Source organism: Lepisosteus platostomus, unplaced genomic scaffold (assembly GCF_059453375.1).
Source record: "Lepisosteus platostomus isolate fLepPlt1 unplaced genomic scaffold, fLepPlt1.hap1 Scaffold_96_H1, whole genome shotgun sequence".
NCBI lineage: Eukaryota > Metazoa > Chordata > Actinopteri > Semionotiformes > Lepisosteidae > Lepisosteus > Lepisosteus platostomus.
The window spans coordinates 151,543-169,676 of record NW_028291708.1 but is presented as its reverse complement, the minus strand read 5'-3'; the positions used below and the strand labels follow the sequence as shown (position 1 = coordinate 169,676).

At 38.0% G+C, this 18,134-nt stretch overlaps 2 non-coding genes across 2 annotated transcripts; both read right to left on the bottom strand.

Annotated features, from left to right (window-relative positions):
- Window positions 1-10,336: 10,336 nt before the first annotated feature.
- On the bottom strand, window positions 10,337-10,410 carry trnan-guu (transfer RNA asparagine (anticodon GUU)). Its single transcript has one exon. It is a non-coding gene; the product is annotated as a tRNA-Asn (tRNA).
- Window positions 10,411-11,984: 1,574 nt separating this feature from the next.
- On the bottom strand, window positions 11,985-12,056 carry trnaw-cca (transfer RNA tryptophan (anticodon CCA)). Its single transcript has one exon. It is a non-coding gene; the product is annotated as a tRNA-Trp (tRNA).
- Between the last annotated feature and the right edge of the window lie 6,078 nt (window positions 12,057-18,134).

Sequence of the window (18,134 nt, the reverse complement as noted above, 5' to 3'; positions counted from 1 at the left end):
TCCGCTGAGTTGCTTGTGAAATTTCCATACATTCAGTTTATAGAAGGACTACCGACGTCGTTTTCCGACGACCAGCTACTGCCACCGGGTAGAGTAAATTTGATTATAGTTGATGATTTGATGGAGTCTGCGTGTGAAAATAATGAGATAGAAAAAGCTTTAACCAAATACGTACACCACCGAAACCTCAGCATCATGTATATGATCATGTATATCATCCAAAATGTGTTTTGTCAAAGCCGGAAAAGTAGAACCGTAGCGTTAGATACAAATTTCATGGTGCTGTTTAAAAACCCTAGAGATAAACTACAGATTATAACCCTGTCCCGGCAGATGTACCCTGGTAAAGCCAAATTTTATTTGGAAGCGTTCAATGACGCTACTAAAAAACCTTTCGGTTACTTGTTGGTGGATTTAAATGCCGACACCCCAGAAGACTATCGCTTGCGAACAAGTCTTTCCCCCCCAGATGTACCCACGTCTTATGTATTTAAAAAAAAAAATTAAAGTCAGTGATCTTGCAACCATAGACTCAGTAAAAAAAAAACACATTCGGTCCGTCGACATGTCTTCACGAGTTCAGTGAAACCTGACTCTTACATTTTCTGGTGAAAGCCAGCCCCAGTCAGCGGAAACCTATTCTCTGTGGGGCTTCAGGTGATCTTGTACAGGCAATAGCTAAAATCACCTTGAACACCTTGAAAGGGAACATACCGTTATCTGCTTAGCAGTTTGGGACCCTGAAGAGAAAGCATAAGCTTTTAAAGACTGTCAAAAGGGTCTTCCCAGTGGGCATTGATTCGTCGAATATACGTATATTTACGGCGAAATTACGTCTATACGTATATATACGTCGCCAAACCATCGTTGAACTCACTGTAGTCTCTCATGTTCACCAAGTCGGCCTGCCACTGCCAGTCCATTTCAGGTACCAGCGTCCTGTTTCTCTTAAAGCTCACACGCCGCCACACGTGGCGCTCACACCTGGGGAAGTCATGGCCCTCAACAGACTCCCCACGCTGCCGTAACTCCCCGCTTCCTTAGGGTTATAATAGAGCGCGCTCAACCCCGTGGCAGACATGATCGCCTTCCAACCCTCGTCACTAATATGTGCTTTTTCGAGGGGAATGCGGTGGCGGGTATTTGGACCTTGAGGCTCAGGACTGCTCAGTGGGGGAAGGCGGGACATCCGCTCCACAATGACACACCATTGGCTCGGGTGGAGGGAGGGACAGCTGACCATAACAACACACCATTGGTTGAAAAGGGGGCTGGACATCCGCCCACCACAGCCTCCCATTGGCTGAAAAAGGGGGCATGGTATCTGTCAAAAAGTTTGACGAAAGGCGTCGCTTTATACTACTTACAGGTCTTACTTAATATTATTTTGATTAAAAATAGTATTTTAATAAGCAATAAATGGCACATAAAATAGTTTGAAAGAGAAGACCACATAAAATCAACTACAAATGTGGGAACTTGTAAGATTATAAATTGCATGTAGCACATTAGCAACACTACAGTAATGCTAATATAACAATAGTATAAGAAAATCCTGATCCAATTCCTTTCAAATGTTGATACAAAATGTGAATGACTTCAGAAGTGGGTATTGGGTCTCCTGATGGAGATCAGAGATGAACTGAGATGTGTGGGAAGGTGTACAGAACCGTTAGACTCCCAGTTCCACATCAAGAGGCTGAGCACAATGGATGAGTTCTGTACACACGAGTGAGTCCTTGCTGCTGGTATGATATTACTGTATATTCTCTCTGGTGTAGAAAATATTCACTAGTATTCTAGGTTACAGATGGGTCATAATTTGACAGCCTACATTTGATTAATAGGATCCATCTCTGGCATACTTTCTTATTTTTAGTTTATAATGTATAATATTACTTATCTTTTAATGCCAAAATAAAGTGTTTTACATAATGTTCTATGTTCTAAAACGTTACTACAATTTAACTTTGAAATATGGTGACTTTGTATTCTAAGACTGAGCAAATACTGCAGAAAAGTGCAGTTAATATGTAAAAATGTGTTAGTTCCATTGAGTAGTCATGGGTAATGTGTATGTCTGATTAGTTGATTGATGAAGATCCAGTAGTAAAAAAACTTCTAATATTATTTCAAATATATTATTTCCAAATAAACCAACTTTGGAGAGTAGGTGGCAGTGATGTCAGAGGGAGTGTGTTCACAGTGTTGTCAAGGTATTGCTTATTGATTTTTAAGATGTTTTTACATTACATTTTTACTTTGATCAAGTTAAAATATGCACAAAATTTAGTTTATAGATACCTATGTGCTAAGCACTGAATTTGCAAGGTGTAAAGCTGCAAAACTGTCTTTTAAAGTATAAGGATTACAGTAGTACATTTGATCCTAAATATTTGAGTAAAAAAACATTGACTGGAAACTCACTTGAAAAACATCTAAGCTCAGTGAGAATTTGTTTTTCAGACAAATGACAAATGAACTGATGATGGAATTCAACTTCGCTGGCATAAACTGGAAAGATCAACGACAAAAGAGGGGCCTGGGAGAGACAAATCTTTATAGAGTAATTAAAGGTACTCTTATTTTATGTTGTACTTTCAAACTTTGGGTACTCTTTAATTAGGACAGACTATTGGTCCATTATTATGATGCAAGCTAAACTTAATACACTGATTAAGCTTTGAGCTTAGTAAACCTTAATGGTTCTTTCTTGAGATTAATCATAATTTATTTGAGTACTAATATTATAAAATTTTCTCCTAGCTGCAGTGCTGAAGTCCCACCCAACAACAACAGAAAATGAAATAAAGGAGCACAAAATGCTTTGTTTGAAGATTGCGTACGCAAGGCAGGGGGCCTGGAAGTATGGACACTGAAAATGATAAGTTGCTGGTTCTAACTGTTAGGACAATAAGAGAGGGCTTTGCAAATGGTGAACAGTAAAAATTGGTCTTAACTTCACATTGTAATCATATTTTCTTGGAAATATAGAAGTTATACGTTTCAAAATTTACATCTGAATTGAAATGTGTTTTTGACTTAAATATTAGCATGTTCAGGTAATTAGTTTGTGTTTGTCTTTACTATTTATATTGCCATGTTACAAGAATTTGTAGCTAAAGTTCACTAGTTGTGTCTTTTTATAATTAGCCTTTGTTGATTACAATATTGTATATCATGTATAATTTGAACTACATATTTTTCAGGTGTTTGATTATTCTGAAAATTAACAAATTCCTACACTAAGTCATTGGCTTGATTTATGCCTTGATTTAAAATCTCTTTGATGTATAATAGTCCTCTAAAGTTATCTGTATAATAGAACTCCAACCATTTATATATAATGAACATATAATCATAGATGTATAATTGACGTATAACAATATACGTATATTAGAATTTCATTCTAGACAAATTATGGACCACATTTATACGTCTAAGGTATTCGTTTAATAGACTTATATTCTACATCTTTTGCCCTCTGGGCCAATTGCTGTTCATGAGCTCCTAGATCCACTTGTTCCCAGTGGAACCAGCCTGGAGCAGCAGAACAGAGGTTTTGTTTCATTATATTGTCTGCCATTGTAAAACAAGTTATCCCTTAGGGATAAAAACTCTCTCTCGAGTCATGTGTATCTCCTGTATTTGCCCCATATTCCCAGGGCTCATCTCTCAGCTGAGTGATCAATAGCTGAACTCCACATTGGGGTACAACAGAGCCTGCTGTGGAATTGGGCAGGGGAGGGCCGGTTGTGCTCCTGAACTAGTCCCCTCCTCTCCTACTCTCGTATTTGAATCACAGTCTATAAACTCCAGCCCTATTGCTTTTTTATTTATTTTGTTTAAAAAACAGCTCTGGTGAGTTATGTATTTAACAATAACATTTCACAAATCTATCCAAAACAATTCTGGTACAATTCTTTTTTTACTCGAAGGTCTTTAGCTTAGTGGGCAAGACCTGGGTTCGAGCCTATACAGTGAGGCATGAACTAGGGTGGGAGTGGCAGGGGTACAAGCCCTAGAAACCAAATCCCTTACAATAAGAGAAGGGCAGACAGTTAAATGGGGATAATTTCGAAGTTGCAAATATGAGATACCATAGCACGGTTTTTTTCACTCCCTGGCGAGACGGGCTTCCATAGTTATGTGTATTCTTGATATATCAGAAGGGGGCACTCTTCTCTTTACCGCACGTAGTCCCGAATACCGTGTATGGAGTTTGCGTGAGTGAGGTCAGTAACGAGCTTGATCAGACCCAATCTACTGCTTTCATCCAAAACAGCCCTTTATTTGGGCTTCAAACACTTAACAACATTGACATATTTAGACAATGTCTGCCTGGAATTTCCTCCCCCTTAAACATTTGTTATATCTCTGCAGCAGAACATAGCAGGAGCCTGGTTCAGGTCTTAAATTGAAGCTAGCCCCCTTGGCTTTGAGTGTGAATAGTCAAATTTCTTAATGTGCCCACTCAGCAGACAAACATATGAAAAAAAAAACAGCTGGTGAACATGTTTTTTTGGTCTTCAGAGGTCATATTTTTCAACTATATGCATGTCAAGGGCCTGGGAATGATTTGAAAACCTTGTTCTAGGTAACTACTAGATTGGATAAAAATCTGGGACAAATTGATCAATTAGAAAAAATTCTACATCATGTTTTGTGAAGACTGGACCTGGAATGACATTAATAAATTAATACAAAATCATGAAAATAAGAATAAAAACCATTGCAATTGCTATAAAAACCTTTAGACACTGCTAGAGAGCCTTTATCTGCTGTTATGCAATGAAAACAAAACCTCAGTTAACTTCTGGTGTGGAAAAAAAGGAGCACTGATAAGAAACTGATACTGACACGCTGGGCTGGCCAGGTGTTTTTATTGGGATTCTGCTAGTTCATTAATTTATTGGTTTATTGCATAGTACTGTCATGTCTGTGGAAACAAACTTTATGGTTTTGTTGTGGTGATATTGGAGAATACGTGCATGTGAGAAAATTTGTAGAGCGGTTTCAAACAAACGTTATCTCAAATATAAAAAGTGTCACCTGGGGAGACAGGAGTACCTCCCCCGGTGACCTCGATACGGACTACCTCCACCTGTTACCCCTCACACTCAATGTTTCAGAAAAAGGGTTTTAATTTAAGCTTTGCCCAGCAGTGTTTGAGCAGAGAAAAGAAACAGAAGCGGTATTCGCGCCGGTCTAGCACAGTAACCACTAACTCAAATAATTCAATAATAATAATAACAATTATAATACTAATAATAGCGAAAGAACACCGACTTCTTCTTAAAAAAAACTATTAACATAGTGCGTTTCCAACACTGGCTGGAGACTCTGTGTGTCCGGGCTCAGCGGTTATATAGGACAGGACTCGGCGAGCTGCAGGTGAAACTCATTGCTCTGCGCTCCCCGTGCGGAATGCGCGTCTCCTCCCTCCAGACTCGTCACACCGCCTTCATACTCTTCAGCGGGGGAAAAAAAACAACAAACTCACCTTTACTGTCTTCATACATGCCTCTTAAATCCCAGAGTCAGTACTGGGTTTCTCTGTTCGAGGTTACAAGCAGAAACAATAAAAGTGCTGAAAGCAGGAAGTTATTTTTGCTCGTAGGCATAAACGTGTAAAAATACATTTTCTGATTCCTAAAACCTAATAAAATCCACGTACAGTAAGTCTCCCTTTTGTTCCCAACGCACATAACTGAATATAAACCAGTCAAGTTCAGGTATTTTTCTGCTGAATATGAATACACTAGTTCTGGCGCAGCTGTTACAACAAAGATACTTACGAACTATTTTTTTCATACGAGCTACTGCCGTTTTTAAATGGAATATTTTTTCAATTCGCTAAATCACACGAAACACCAACAACACTCATCGTAAGCATCTGACCAATCACATTCCTGAATTTTAAAAGTATTTAGTATTTATTTTAACTTGTTTTTTTAAAAAATATACACCTGTTTTACATATTCTTGCCATTTTTGGCATATTGTAAGTGGTTTGTAACTTCAAATTGATAATTCCTGATCTTTATAACTGTATCATTTCTTTTTACCTTGTTTTAATATGTTTTAATTATTTTTGCATTTTATAGAACTTTTTAATATATTGTGAGCATTTTAGCAAAATTTTTAAATAGGACTATCAATGCTCCTGACTTTTAAACCTGTATTTATTCTGACATTATTCTCTCCAACTGCAGATGAGGAGGGATGCATTTGATTTTTAAATTGGTTGATTTTGGGGGAAAATGTACATTAATTTCTTTGTACGTATCAACAGTGGGAAACTTGGCATTTTGGGATGAATTGCAATCTTTACTGCAAGGCCCTGAGACTGATATAGAAATGATGTGAGATTTAAATGACACGTTTGATAAATCAGACAGGCCCAGTACAACATCTAAAATGGCAGAACCCTCTAAAGTACTGAAATATTTTAGGCACATTCATAATCTACAAGATGTTTTGTGGTTACTGTGTCCTGCTACCCTTTCATATTTTTTAGTGTGCATGAATGTGTCCCACTTCTTTTACTAGTTTTTAAGGAAGATTCTGAAATATCTGATTACGAGATCAAGCCAGAAAAAAAATGATGACAATTAGTAGGAAGAAAGATACAATGTATTGACAATGTAATATGCTTTAAAGGATTAAAAGGAAAATAAATACTTTATCTATGCAAACTAATTCAACTGAACTCCTCTAAACACTATAGCCCGAAGAATTGCCGAAGCACAATGTATCACTTTGGGTGACACTAAAGGAAGAGGAACACAACACTCAAAACCACAAACAACTTATTTTCAACAGCAAAAATATGCTTGAAAATATTTGACAAAAAAAAGAAACCTTACACGCATGGAAACCAATATTTATCTGCTAGGGTAGAATGCAGCAGAGAACAGTAGGGCAGAAGGTTAGTGTAACTCTATAGTGCATCACAGAGGCTGGTCTCTTCCCCTCATTATGCAGGCTGACTTGTTCACAGTGAACTGTCCTCCAGCGATCCTCCTCGTCAGCTGCAATCACTGACATCAGACATGATGTTAATACTCTGACAGCACTTTGGCTGATTTAGTTAATGCGTTTTCCTATTAAACAGGAGATCTTGAGTTCAAATCCCAGTGGTGCCTCTCTTCCTGTCTTGTCTTATAGAATGTATCACTATGGATGATCACGTGCGGCTTGATTTTGTTAAATGCAAGTTTTCATTTTCTTTCTAGAACAACTTGCTTTTCATGAAATTCATACAGCTTGCGAAAGATGAAACACAGATCTTGCTTATCAGTGCAAAACAAATATTACAGGCCGGCAAGAATAAAGTCTTTTTTTTTTACCAAAAGCTTGCAAATGGAGAAAAGGGTTGCACGTGAGTCTCTGGGAGCTGTTAATTGAAAGGTTAGTGGTTCGAGCCCATTTCTCATTATTCTACTTAATTGGATTCCTTAGTAAAACCTTAACCCACTTGATATTTGCAGGAAATGCAGTTGTTTTGTGTGTCAAACTACAACAAGTAAACAAGTGAGTACATTAGTCATTATCACTGGGAATGACCAGTCATGGCCAGCATTCAAGGGAATCATATTCAGCCATGGACTTTGACCTTCAAATGGCTGGCGGGAGAATTCATTTATACTCTCGTTGCACCCTTAGTTAAAATATTTAAAATTACAATACAGATTTGTTGGAGAACTTGAAAAGCAAAAAAGACAGTTGGACAGCATGATTATGTTAGGACTGTACATTTGTATTTCAATACTTTTGTATATTTATCTTAATTTTAATATAGATGTAACCATAAATGCTGTTCTATATATATATAAAGATTGTTGTATTTTATAATATTTTAGCAGAGGGCACAAGGGGGTCTATTATACCTTGCGAAACATCCAAGACAACTATAATAGAGGCTCATATTTTTTTTAAAAAGTGCTTTAAAAGAAAACCAAAATTTGTATGATATCATCCCTTAATACCGACGTTCAGTTGAAGGATTTGAAGAAGCAACACAGATAGGTGAGTACATTGATTTTGGACCCATGTTTGCATCTGAATAATCTTTCCTCCTGGAAAGAATTAAAAACAGGTCTGTTTTGAGTCTCATGATGAGTCTCTTCTGGATCTGTAAATTTGTTTCCGATGTATTTTTCAATTTTATCAGATTTTTTCAGGTGAATGCAGTTGATACGTTCAAGTTTTTCTATGATGACAGGACCCACACTTAGGGCTCAGTACTGATAACACTGCTGATATTGATGGAGTAGAAATAAGTGATGTATTGGCAGCTTTATCTGAAACGAGAAGTCCTAGAACACCTACAAAAATGTTAGGATTCAGAGGAAGAAATATTTTTCTACCTCACCCAATCCTATTGTATTAACGAAGCTGAAGTTGGCTGCTTATTCGCCAGCTTCTTATTCGCGTTTTTCGTTCCAGTGCTGCTGCTGTGATGTTATGCCGCCTTTCGCCTGTAGATGGCTCTCTATAGTCATTTTTAAAAATACTAATCCGAGTGGATTACTGCACATATCCTCAGTAAAGGGGAATATGTAAGTAATGATTATCCAAATTGCATTTTTGTATGAAACACATTTCAGAAAATCGAAAACCAATTTTCAAAACTCACAATAACACAAACTGGCATGTTAGACAACAAGTAAATAAGACAAAGGCAAAACGTGAATTCTCAAAGTCTTAAAATCTTGCATTTTGCAAGAAATGTTATTATAGCAGTTTACAATGGGACATTTAGAACATGGCATATGAGAATATATGGTTAACGGAGGATGAGCAAAGGGTGATGACACTTTCTGCGTATTGCTATGACCCTCCCTCCTGATTATAAAATTGTCTCACAATTCTGCCAATGAGGTGTGAGACACAATGTAACAGACTCTCAAAATCCTGAACTTCAGGAAATGTTGCTGTACCATTTTTAAGATATGACCTTCTGAATATGGCATGAGAGAATTCATAGGGAAAAGCTAATTGCTCTTTCTGTTGTATTGCGATGGCCCCTGTTTAAAAAAAAAACATCTCAGAATTCTGACACAAAGGTGTGAGACACAATGTAACAAATTATGAAAATCATGAACTATAAGAAAATTTACTGTACCTTTTTTTAATATGACCCTCTGAACATGGCATGTGAGGATTTATAGTCAACAAAATAGCACCCCTTCTGCTGAATTACTTTTTCCCTCCTTCCTCATTACCAAAACACTGACACTAAGGTAAGAGAGTCAAAATCACTCACCACGAACATTTGTAATGACAAAACTTCACTGTTGCATTTCTGCGTTGTGACATTCTGAACATGGCATGTTAAAGTATATAGAAAACCTAGATCAGAACAGGCTAAATGTAATTCATAGTGATTTATATTTTTTTAATTCTTTCTAAATGAAAAAATATGTTTTTCAGTGATTATGACACTTCTGTATTACATAAAATATGCTTCAATGCCAAAATAAATAATAATGGAAAAAATACCCACATTGGACATTCATAGTTGTGATTATAGGAATGTTATATATCAGGTGGGTAGCTGTGTCAGCATGCGTAGGCTGCAAAGGAAAAAGTAAAGGATTATTCCATGCTGAAAAGAGAAGAAAGGAAACATAACGTGTTGGCCGTGGAGCCTTCTTCAGGTGTGAGAAAGACAGGGCAGTAAGCAAAGATAATTTCCTTTATCTTTGCTTACTGCAGTTTAAAGACGTTAGGAAGTTTTACGGCTAACAGCTCCACATCAACTTCCTTTTATAACTAACCTCATCAGATCCCTCAACTCCCAACTCTTCCAATTTCTCACTTCAGAGAAGGATAAAAAACTCAATCATCCTCTACAGAGAAAAACCATCAACACCCCTACCACCTCCACCAATCCTAACCTTGTTTTTACTATACCGTCTGACCTTTCCCTTTCACCCCTTTGCATCCTCGGCTAACTTATTTTAAAATTACAATAGACTGTATAGTATTTATGTTTAAAATTAAGGTAAATATGTCAAAATATCAAAATCCAACTGCACAGTGCTATCGTAACAATGCTTGTCAAGTTCTCAAACAAACCTGCATTGTATTTTTAAAATATTTCAGCAGAGGATTCAACTGGAGTATAAATGAAGATTCAACGATAATTTTTTTTGAGTGAATATGGTTTTCTGGGGAGTTGCAATGTTGGGCATTATTGGACATTTCCCGGTGACCCTGACACGTGTTAAACACTCGCATTTCCTGCAAATATTAAAATGGTTATGGTTTCGCCGAGAAATCCAATTGATTTCAGACAACATTTAGTTGACAACATTGCAGAAGAATCCCATCGCTGGGTGGACTCGAACCACCAACCTTTCAGTTAACAGCCGAACGCGCTAACCGATTGCGCCACAGAGACTGACTGGCGGATTCTTCTATCGAATCACAAGTTTTCGGTTAAAAAATAATAATCTTACCGTTTATTTTGCCAGCCGGTAATATTTCTTCTGCACTGATAACCAAGAATTGAATTTCATTTTTCGCAAGCTGTGTGAATTTCATCAAAAACGGAAAAAAAGTTTTCCAGAAAGAAAATGAACACCTGCATTTAACGAAATTAAGCCCTTTGTGATTGCCCGAAATGATACGTTCTGTACTACAAGATAGGAAGAAAGACACGGCTGGGATTTGAATCTCGGTTCTTTTGGTTAATAGAGAAGCGCTTTATCCAACTAGGCTACGGTGACAGGACAACCATCACCTTTTACAGCCACTTGGACACACCGCTCTGAGACATCTGCGTTCAGTAAGCGCTGAACCTGCGCTCAGAGCAAATTGCCTCTTTTACATAGCAGCCCCGACACTGAGAAACGAAGAGAACTGGCTTTTATCTGGCATTTTCATGTCCAATGCGTTTGACATCTCCCAAGGGCGACAGAGTTCTTTTGCGACACTATTTCTTCTTCTTTTTTATTTCTGTACGCTTTGATAAAAAACGAGAAATCGTGCAAGGGAAAAATGTCTTTTTTTTTTCATAGAGAAAACGTGCACCAGGAAATGTTGTGTTGAGAAGAAATGATTTAACATGATACGTGACCTAATTTATCAGAGCAATTGCTCACCCAGCAAGGTCTGGAGAGGTTGGGGAGTCTGGTGGATGTGATAATTATACGGTGTTGTGGAAGAAAACAGTCTTTCTTTGAATTCTCAGTCAATCGGAATTTCAGTGCGAAACATAAACCCCTTGTCTGATTTAAAGAGATTATATTTTAAAACTCATAAAAAATCAGAAAACACATGTTTCTCACTTTGAAATTTTAGACGGAGCGGTGCATTACTAGTAGAGGCGCTGAGCACACTATGGGGAAATTCAAGTCATGTGAAATGCCAGCGGTTTAATAAACAACGCGTCTGATTTCGGATCATAAGATTATAGGTTCGACTTCTACCTGGCTCGTGTAAATTTTATTATAGCTCCTCAGTAATAGATGTATATTATGTAATGAACCGCACCTGAAAGCAAACGTTGGGTCTGTTTCCTTTGTTTTCCAGCATGAAATAGCAAATCGTTACAAAAAGCACCTGCTAATGTCCAACAGCGGTTTTTTTTTTTCAAATTACATTTTCAGGCTTCAGACACTTTTTAATAAAACAAAAGTGTCCGGAAACTCATTAACTTTCAGGTTTGCTTGAACCTGTATTAAAAAAAAAGTTATCTGAAACTTCTGTGATTCCATTATCTGATGTAGCTGTCTCTAAAGTTGGACGTGATGTTAAGCAGATGTGAACTGTGCCTTTTCTCTTAAAAAAAAAACAAAGTTCTTTTTTTCCTCTTCACTCCAATGCTGGGGACTGTAAGCCTGTGTGAGCTCCACACTGCGTGTCCTGTACTGCTCTATTTTGTTTAGATTATCTATGTGGTGTACAGATAGAACTCAACTGCATTGTGTGAATTCCGTGTTCAGGACCAGCAGAACCTGAAAAAGTAACAGCTGACCTCGACGTGATTTGAACACGCAGCCTTCTGATCTGGAGTCAGACGCGCTACCGTTGCGCCACGAAGTCACGGCTGTCTGTGCCTTTGAATTCCCCAAAGGAGACAAATCAGCTTCACAAAAAAAAAAATCTCCTATGAAGAGCGCAGCTCTTCCAAAGAGAGTCTCTTCTTCCCAGACCACATTTTATTCTTCCTGCGCAGCTCTTGTGCAGGTGTTGTTCTCAATTACAGATCCAGGAACACTGATTGTTTTTTCTATTTTTTTAAATTAAGTACCCCAAGGTGCAACGGTAGCACGTCTGACTCTAAATCCCCAAGTTCATTTTCAAAGTATATCGGAGTCAACTGATACTGATCAGGTTCTGCTGCTACTGAACCCGCAGTCTTCACCTTAAAGTTCAATTCCCCAAGCTTTTTGACCTTATATGTCCATCCCGTCTCGTCAAAACTCGTATTTTCACAGGGTACCCTTCATAAATCGCAGTATAGAATGAAAAAACTCCAGTAGATCTCGGCCGCTGTTGGTGATTTTCCTTTAAAAATAAATGAATCTCTGGAAATTTTACGGAGTATCACTTTCACTGAGACCGAGAAGTGTTAAGCTGTACATGCGTCTTTGTGGTTTGGTTGTTAACCAAAAGGGTGGTGGTTTGAGCCCTTCCAGGGACGATATGAGCCTTTTAATGTACACACCCTCCTCACTTCATTTCTCCACGTCCGGTCTTGTACCGCTAACAAATACAGAGCCCGTAGGAGGCAGTAAGCTCGCATATATAGCTCTCTGTGTATATAATGAAGAAGCAGAGGTTAGTTTCTCATCTGCGCGTTACAGAGCCTTACGCAACTCGTAGTGTACCACGGGGCATCAATCATTCCAGGCGGAAATGGACTCCTTTTTGTTTCTCGAGGGATCATATTAAACATTTCATTAGTATCGAGAGGAGGATCACCATGAAACACAAAAACAAACAGTTTCATTCTGTCTTTTTTAGAAAGTAGCGTTTGTGCTGCATTAATTATATTTTCGTGGAAATATAGAAGTTGTAAATGTTAAAATTTATATTTGAATCGAAATGTGGTTTTGAGTTAAATTTTAGCGGGATCATGTGATTAGTTTGTTTGTCATTACTATATATATTGCCATGTTACTAGAATTTGTAACTGAAGTTTACTAGTTGTGTTTTTATGATGATTAGCCATTTGTTGATTACAATATTGTATATAATGTATAATTTGAACTACATATTTTTCAGGTGTGAATAATTGTATATTTTAAGAATACATTTCTAAAACAAATCATTGGCTTTATTTACTAGTTTCTACACCTATAAAATATTTATTTGATGTATAATAGGCCTTTAACTATATATGTATATTAGTCCTCTAAATTTATCCGTATAATATAACTCCAGCCATTTATGTATAATAAACATATAATCATAGATGTCTAATTGACGTATAATGATATATGTATATTTGAATTTCATTCTAGACCAGTTACAGAGCACATTTATACGTCTAAAGTATGCGTTTAATAGCCATATATTCTACATCTTTTGTCCACTGGGATGTGCCGATTTTAATTTAACAAAGCTAGATACACATTTTCTAATGCAGCCTTCATTACAAGACAGTTTGTTTCTCGAAAGCGTGTTATGTAAAAAAGAGAAAAACGAAAATATATAGATGACAATCTTTCAAAGCTGAAGATTTTACTTTTGAAAAATTGACATTTTATGTATGCAGATGCATTCGCTGGTTCTAGAACTTTGCTGTGCTTCCTGAATCATTTTCAGCGTTATAAAGTGGGTGTAGAGGGAGCGATCACTTTGTAGAGCAGTTGACAGGCTGGAGATGTTCAGACTACTCTCGTTATTTCTCAAATGCTTACATCATTTTTCTTTCACGCTAGGACGCGAGTGTGTACATGGGCTTGGTTTTCGTTTCACTGATTCTCATTGAAGATTTGGGAATTAACGACGAAAGATTCAGTTTGGCAGAAGGTTTGGTTCACAACGATCTTGAAGACACGCCATGTAAGGCAGAGTGTGATGATTTGTACTATAAAAGACCAAGTGCTCAAAGTGACGTCTGCGTTTACCATTTAGACTTTTCCATCTCGGGCACACTTTTAGAAAGCAAAGATAGAGTAGTTGTGTTGAATCACACTAAGACATCTGTTAGCAGAGTGGTGCAGCGGAACCGTGCTGGGCCCTTAATCCAGAAATTGACTGATTGAAACCATCCTCAGCTATGTACATTTTATGCACGATTGATAAGCACACCATCAGTTTAATGAAGTACATTAAAACTGATTTTTCTCTCGTGTGTGTGCAAGCTTCACACTTACAGTACTCTTTAATCTTTACCAATAGCAGATGCCCAAATGTATCTTTGGTTGTTCTGAGATCCTTGATAGTTTCCTCAAATCCTTCAAATGAACATCCATATCAAAGCAATTATGTTTAATTTTATTACAATTAAGGTACATATACAAAATATCAACACACAATTGTATAATGCTCATTTAATAATGATTGTCAAGGATTGTCAAGTTCTCCAACAAATCTGTGTTCTAATTTTAAAATATTTTTGCTAAGGATACAACGGGTGTATAAATGAATTCTCCTGACAGCCAGTTGAAGATAAAATTCCACATGTGAAAATGGTTTTCTTGGACATTGACAGGTACTTAATTGTTTACTTGTAGTTCCACACGAGTAAAATCCATATTTCCTGCAAATTTCAGGAGGGCTTGCGAAGAAATCCCATCAAGTTTTAGCAGAGGTTATGGTTACAGCGGAACAGTCTGAAGCTCGTCCCTTAGTGGGTTTGAACCACCAGCCCTTCATTTAACAGCTGCACAGAGACACACTCCCGTTGCTTTTTGCTGTTCACACGTTTGTAATTAAAGAATTATAAAATACTGACATTTTCCTGCCAGCCGGCAGTATATCTTCTGCACTGACCATGAATAACCAATAACTTTATTTCATCTTTCGCAGTCTGTAATCCACAGAAAAGGAAGTGAATACTTGTATTAAGCTAAATTAAGATGACGGAGATGCACTGCCGTTGTTTTTCTCCACTTTTCGTTAAAAGGAGAAAAATCACTGATATTTTCTTGCGGTATTTCTTCTGTCCTGATTAGCAAGACTTATATTTTATCTTTCAGAAGTTGTATGAATTTCTTGAAGTTCAGAAACAACTTGTTCCACAAAGGAAATGAACACTTGGTTCAAAGTAAATCAAGACATATGTATCTCTCACCGCGTGTGCTCTTATCTGTCCATCTCTCTACTTTTCTCTCACTCTGACAGTCTGTGCAGAGTTTCTGAAGGGGATGTAACACCACTTGGCAAAGAGAAAAATTATCAGAGGCAGAATAATAAATCATTATTCTCTTCTCAGTCTGATTCACAGCTCAGAGACAATCGGACAGAAGCTCCATACTTCTTTTTATCCGTCAATCCAGAACCAGAGGACGTTCAGACAATCCTGGAACAGCCTGGACTCAGGTCACATCTCCCCATTTTCTCCTTCCTCACAGCCACTTAGAGACAGAGAAGAGCTCCTGGTTCTCCTCTCTGTGAACTGGGCTCAAGACTCACTGATCTGTCAGCTGTGGACTCTGTTCCAGGTCAGAAGCAAGAAGCTTCTATTAACCCTTTCCAGGACCTCCAGCCCTTCAGTATTACTTTCTTTACTGTATGTCAATCTCCAAACATGTTTTATAAATGTTTTCTAACACACGTGAGTGTGGAATTATCTTTTAATGTAATAAACACAAGTAGTGACACTCTGGTCAGTACACTGTATATTGATTATTAGTAGCCGATGGGCCAATGACCGTGTCTACAGTAGTGACCAGTTGACCAGTCTATAGCTCTCAGCAGTGGGACTCAGATCACACAGAAGAAGACCTGTCTGTGTGTGATTCCACACCAGCCCAGGGAATCACCAGCTCTCATATGTCTCTCACAGGTGTCTCACAGTCTTATAAATTTACAATTAGATGAATTATTGTAACAGTTATACATTTAATTTAAATAATCAGACTACCTATGGAACTGAGAGCAGGCTGGAAATAAAACCAGGATACACATTTTAACCTCCAGGATCAGGTTCCTGATCCTCCTGGCTTCTATACTCTGATGATTCGTTTAAAACATTTAAATGCACTTATTACAGGGACTTGTACTCGTTCTCTACTGCTCCACACAGGTACGCCTTGTAACACATTCATCTGCGAAGTAAACTATTTTTTTTCCTGTTTAATGAATTTCATTCCTTGGTTTGTCACTCTCCTTTTACAACTGTTATGATTTGCTTCTCTTCACAGCCCGGTGTATTCTTTTTTGGGGGGGATGTTATATCTGTAAGAAAAGCCCCCCAGGCTCCGGACAGGAGTCTCCTCCAGCGGAGACGCGCTCTGCTCTGTTAGAAAGAGCGCTGTAATGTCACAGACACCAGCCTGAGCACCTGGATCAGAGAGCAAGACCGCGGGAGGGTGCGCACGGAGGAGAGTTATTGATCATTTATCTATCGAAAACCAATTAATTCAATTGAAAAACCGTAGAATAAACGATTAACTTCACCGATTGGTGAGTACTGGTTCTTTTTCTGTTTTTGATCCTGTTTTAAATATCTAGAAAACAGTCAATAAAGACTGTATCGATCAATTACCACAGTGTGTTTAGTGTAAAAAATGTTCAAACCGAAATTAAACAATGATTATTCTTATTATTATTTAGGTAACTGTATCCTAGAGCTAAAAAAATCTATTCCAAGTTGATAAATGTATGTACAGTGCCTTGCGAAAGTATTCGGCCCCCTTGAACTTTTCAACCTTTTGCCACATTTCAAGCTTCAAACATAAAGATATAAATTTTTTATTTTATGTGAAGAATCACCAACAAGTGGGACACAATTGTGAAGTGGAACGAAATCTATTGGATTTTTGAAACTTTTTTAACTAATAAAAAAATGAAAAGTGGGGCGTGCAAAATTATTCGGCCCCTTTACTTTCAGTGCAGCAAACTCACTCCAGAAGTTCAGCGAGGATCTCTGAATGATCCAATGTTTTCCTAAATGACTGATGGTGATAAATAGAATCCACCTGTGTGTAATCAAGTCTCTGTATAAATGCACCTGCTCTGTGATAGTCTCAAGGTTCTGTTGAAAGCGCAGAGAGCATCATGAAGACCAAGGAACACACCAGGCAGGTCCGTAATACTGTTGTGGAGAAGTTTAAAGCCGGATTTGGATACAAAAAGATTTCCCAAGCTTCAAACATCCCAAGGAGCACTGTGCAAGCGATCATCTTGAAATGGAAGGAGTATCAGACCACTGCAAATCTACCAAGACCTGGCCGTCCCTCTAAACTTTCAGCTCAGACAAGGAGAAGACTGATCAGAGATGCAGCCAAGAGGCCCATGATCACTCTGGATGAACTGCAGAGAACTACAGCTGAGGTGGGAGAGTCTGTCCATAGGACAACAATCAGTCTTACACTGCACAAATCTGGCCTTTATGGAGTGGCAAGAAGAAAGCCATTTCTCAAAGATATCCATAAAAAGTCTCGTCTAAAGTTTGCCACAAGCCACCTGGGAGACACCCCAAACATGTGGAAGAAGGTGCTCTGGTCAGATGAAACCAAAATCGAACTTTTTGGCCACAATGCAAAACGATATGTTTGGCGTAAAAGCAACACAGCTCATCACCCTCAATACACCATCCCCACTGTCAAACATGGTGGTGGCAGCATCATGGTTTGGGCCTGCTTTTCTTCAGCAGGGACAGGGAAGATGGTTAAAATTGAGGGGAAGATGGATGCAGCCAAATACAGGACCATTCTGAATGAAAACCTGTTGGAGTCTGCAAAAGACCTGAAACTGGGACGGAGATTTATCTTCCAACAAGACAATGATCCCAAACATACAGCAAAATCTACAAAGGAATGGTTCACAAATAAACGTATCCAGGTGTTTGAATGGCCAAGTCAAAGTCCAGACCTGAATCCAATCGAGAATCTGTGGAAAGAGCTGAAAACTGCTGTTCACAAACGCTCTCCATCCAACCTCACTGAGCTCGAGCTGTTTTGCAAGGAAGAATGGGCAAGAATTTCAGTCTCTCGATGTGCAAAA